At 30.3% G+C, this 4534-nt stretch overlaps 1 long non-coding RNA gene across 3 annotated transcripts in view; it reads right to left on the bottom strand.

Annotated features, from left to right (window-relative positions):
- The window catches only part of LOC129924538 (uncharacterized), a 4604-nt gene extending 544 nt beyond the window's left edge, over positions 1-4060 (bottom strand). The window contains exons 1-4 of one of the 3 annotated variants that reach the window (XR_008776513.1): positions 3884-4060; positions 2038-2228; positions 1451-1560; positions 1-606 (exon numbers count right to left, since the gene is read on the bottom strand). The exon at positions 1-606 is cut by the window's left edge and continues 544 nt beyond it. This is a non-coding gene — a long non-coding RNA (uncharacterized LOC129924538). Of the gene's footprint in view, positions 607-1450; positions 1561-2037; positions 2229-2816; positions 3249-3883 lie in introns of those variants that run through there. The other 2 variants (XR_008776511.1, XR_008776514.1) reach the window with 2 other exon arrangements.
- Positions 4061-4534: the final 474 nt, after the last annotated feature.

Here is a 4534-nt window from a genome sequence, read left to right as displayed (position 1 = left end):
TGAGAATAGGCCTACATCAGAAATTGAAATGGTCATCTTCAGTATTTAATGTTTCATCTAAAAATGATAATTATATTAATACATATTTGATGTACAAACAAATGAAAACCATTCAAACACTTTTTTTTTTGTGAAGTATAGATGATTAAACTTGTAAGTGTCTGAACAATACTACATCGACATTAACTTATTATCATAGACTTTTTACAGGAATGTATCTTAAGCTGGACTGAAAGAGAAAGTTGCTATAATTTAAATAATAAAATTTAATAGTTTGAACATGTAACTAAAAATTGAATAATGCTAACATTTATTGACAAGTGAATATTGGTAATGATGTGCTTTCTATTTTAATAAGTCAATAATATTAGTAAGAACAATATTATCTTCACTTTCTTAATATTATAAACACAATATTTCCTGAAAAGATTTTTTTAAATTATAGAAATAATGCTCAAGTCTTCAGAAATGGTAGTTTTCAGAATCATCAAATCAAGGACAACATAGTATTCATGAACTTCCAGCTATCAGTAAGCTCCTAGTAGGTATTATGGAGCACATTCTCCTTCAACTCAGAGGATCACAGGCACTGGACAAATTCTAGTACTGTTGATGGAATAGAAACAACATACATTAAATTCATAACAAGTCACCAATTCAATCTTAGTTTCATATAGTACCAAACTTCCATATGTTCAAGTCCTTTACGGATAAAATCAATTCTGAAAACATCTAACAAAACAGTTCCTTAAAAAGTATATTAGGAGTATAGTAAAGTATATTAGAGGTTTTACACAAAAAATGCTATGGGAACATATTATGAAACTAAAATATTACAAAAAAAAGGAATAGTATAATAATAACAATATTTAATCTTTGACATTATATTCAGTAATATTATGAAAATTTAATGAATGATTAAATGCACTTGAAAGTGAAGGGAACAGATTTTTAAAAAAATTCAGGAAATTTTCTGCACAAGCATGCTGAGGTAACCCAAATAGAGTCAATGAATATTGTACTGAGTGTTTGAAACATAATTTTTTACTGCATACATTAAATTATAAACATATCTTTGCAAATTTAAAGGGAGAATTTGAAGACAGCTTTTATTCTTTTTGCACTAAGATAAAAGTATTAAATTTTAAGCTGCCCTACTTACTGGATGGAGGCCTGGTGGCTTAGCGGTAAAGCACTTGGCTTCCGAACCGGGGACCGGGGTTCAAATCCTGGTGAAGACTGGAATTTTTAATTTGAGTCTGAGTCCACTCATCTCTAATGGGTACCTGACATTAGTTGGGGAAAGTAATGGCGGTTGGTCACTGTGCTGGCCACATGACACCCTCGTTAACCGTAGGCAACAGAATGGTCAGAAACAGATGATCTTTACATCATCTGCCCTATCGATCACAAGGTCTGAAAGGGAAACTTTACTCTTTTTTTTACTTACTGGAAGTTTCGTAGGAAGAGTTTCTGGCATAACAAGTGAGTTTTGTAGCATTCATCCTATTGATAAACTCTTAGAAATAAGAAAGCATCATTTCTTCTTGAAATATACATCTGCGGAAAAGAAAAGAACAATTGCTTTTAATGTGAGCAATAATAAAATTCTAATTAAATTTAAAAAATCTCCAAAATATTTATAGTGACTTAGTTCAAAGAATTATGTAAAGACTTTCTTTAAGCATTTTCTCAACTCATCTGACATCCTTTTCCACCAAGATAACTGGTTAATCTGTACTTCTAATTGAGAATTGTTGCATAATATATTTAATTCTTATGCAAGAGAGTATAATTTGAAGGAAAACACCTTAGATAACAAAAGAGTGGTATTGGCCTGCATGAGAAAATTATCACTTTAGAAATACCCTGCACAGGCTGGAGGGAATATAATATGTTTTATTTACAACATAACAACAATATTGTGTAAATATTCACCTATAAGTTAGCTTTAAATAAAATAGCACATGGATTCTTACAATTAAAATAGACTTACATAACGTTTAAAAATAAATGATTAATTACTTTAAAACTTACTGTTAAATGTATTTATACAGCTTCTGGCACTGTGTGAAAACTCCTTTGAAAACAATAAGAGCATATTGTAGCAGTATCTGGGTAAATACTTGATTCCACACATTGAATGGTAGCAATTAGAGCCCTTTGGGTACCTTTCAACATCCTTTGTGTACTTCTTTGGTAGTTAAGAGAAAAGTTAAGATCTAGATCTACAGAAAGAAATAGCACAATTTGGTACCTATGGCCTACTAGAATATGTCAGAATAATGAAAAACGAAAATAGAACCGATTAGAATGTCTAGTCCAATCTATTACAGTTGTTTATATCTAGGCAAGATATGAGTTGTGATCAAAAGAGCTAGATCTAGTACATGAGTAGGGCCTATGTTAATGGGCATGGCTGTAGATAGTAGTATTGCTCATCAGAAACATTAAATCTGTAGTGTATAAATCACAAATGGGAATAGATCTAGATACAGATTCTAGATCTTATACTTTGTCTTTATTATAAGTATAAGAGTCTAGGTCTATTATTATCATATAAAATATAGATATAAACTAGATATAGATTAGAGTCCTTAGTAAAGATAAAGTAGATCTTCAAATAGTTTAAAGAACAATCTGTGACACTGTGAGCCAAGCACTTCCATTCATGATTCACATATGAAGAAGCTAAGGCTAAGGCGCCTAAGGCTAAGGGCTAAGGCTAAGTAAGACGAAGTTTAAGTTAACAAGTCAGGAAGTCAGATTAAAATTAATCATCATGATCAAGGTAAGATGAAGCTGAACATCTAAACTTGAAATTATCCTAGATCTAGTCTAGAGTCAACTAGAGCTAGATTCTATATAATAGGGGGCCTATATAGATTCTATATCTTCATTCTCTGGGTTTATCAGACACACAAAGATGATGAATCTAGAGACTCGACGTTCATAATATTTTTAGTCATAATTTTAAGAGTACTATAGGCATAGCCAGATTTTTTATAAAAACAAATTATTATTTTACAAACTTAAAAATGGGCATTTACATAAATAGTGTTTAGTGTTCTATTATATATATAGTAGTGTAGTAGTGTGTTGTGTGTAAGTTCGTATTTGTAGATAAAGTTTATAGCCATAGGTCACTACATCTGGGTGAAAGTCTACATGTTTATGTGTACAATCACTTTCTAGTGAAGTAGAGCCTAATGATTCTAAAATTTTATTGGGCGAATATAATCGAAACAATATCAGATCTTTTTATAGCTTTTAGAAGAATTGGATGTTATTTGGGATTCTAGTTAGTTAAAAAAAAAAACCCACTAAAAACTTGAAGGCCGAAATTTTTATGCAGATGTTTCAGTTAGTCATACATACATCGTTGATTTTTTTTTATGGTTGATTTTCCATTACTATAGATAAAAATGCACATTATCTTGAAATTAAAATCAAATTGAATAAAAAAAATATTTGTAGATCTGAACAAAAGTTGGTAAAGATGTAAGATTGTAGGCTTATTGACTCACTATATTGTTATTTTATTTAGACTGACTCATTCACAGACTTAACTTAGGCCTATATCACCCATTATATACAAAATTAATAAATGACACTCTCAGAAATGTATTGACTCTTTCAGTAAATCGCTTATCACATTTAAAATATACATTGTAAAAATAATGATAATAATTATCAAATGTGATGAAAAAAAAAAAGAAAAACTAATAATCCAAACTGGCAGCACCAATTAGCAGACAATCAATGTCGTAAACAAGAATACACGAAATACAGGCTTGGCTAATTATCTATATTGGCTAAGAACATCAGTTACAAGGCTTTATAGTCATAGATCTAAGTCACAAATTGATTTGTGCACACTTACCTCTGTAACATCGTATATGACAATTAAGTTTCCATTTATGATTTGCTGTAAAAGTGATGGTAAAAATCTTCGGGAATAGTTTCTTTATATAGTAACAAATTCTACCGGAAGTCAATTTACCACGCAACCAAGGACGCCTCGGTGAATGGAACTTGTGCTTAGTTTCCTTAGTGTTGGCAGTCCATGTAATATATAGTCTATGGCTCTGTGCATGCGTGACCTTTTTTTAAAACGCGATTCATAAATGAATATATCTCAACACGGCTTCGCAGCGTTAGCGAACGAATATATTAAAAATGCTTTAGAAAAATAAATTTGAATGTTAATTTGATTAAAATAGGAAATGAATGGACTATAAATATTATGTTCATGTGTTAAAGTATAACACTATCTTTGCGAAGAGAAGTTCTATCATCTTAGAGTTGAATTAAAGTTTTAGACCTAGGAATAAAAAGATGTGTAACATTACGGTATTGCCTAATGCAAGAATGTACGTCAGAAACTCCAAATTTGCAGATAAAAGTAACAAATTTATGTAAAAAAAATGCTTTTGAAACACAAATTTGAAGGTTAATTTTATCAAATTATTAAATCAATGGACTATATTTTTTATTTTCATGTGTCAAAGTAAAAAACTATCTGCACAAAGTG

This window comes from Biomphalaria glabrata, chromosome 2 (assembly GCF_947242115.1).
Source record: "Biomphalaria glabrata chromosome 2, xgBioGlab47.1, whole genome shotgun sequence".
NCBI lineage: Eukaryota > Metazoa > Mollusca > Gastropoda > Planorbidae > Biomphalaria > Biomphalaria glabrata.
The sequence above is the reverse complement of the archived record's forward strand: the minus strand, read 5'-3'. Positions and strand labels throughout refer to the sequence as shown.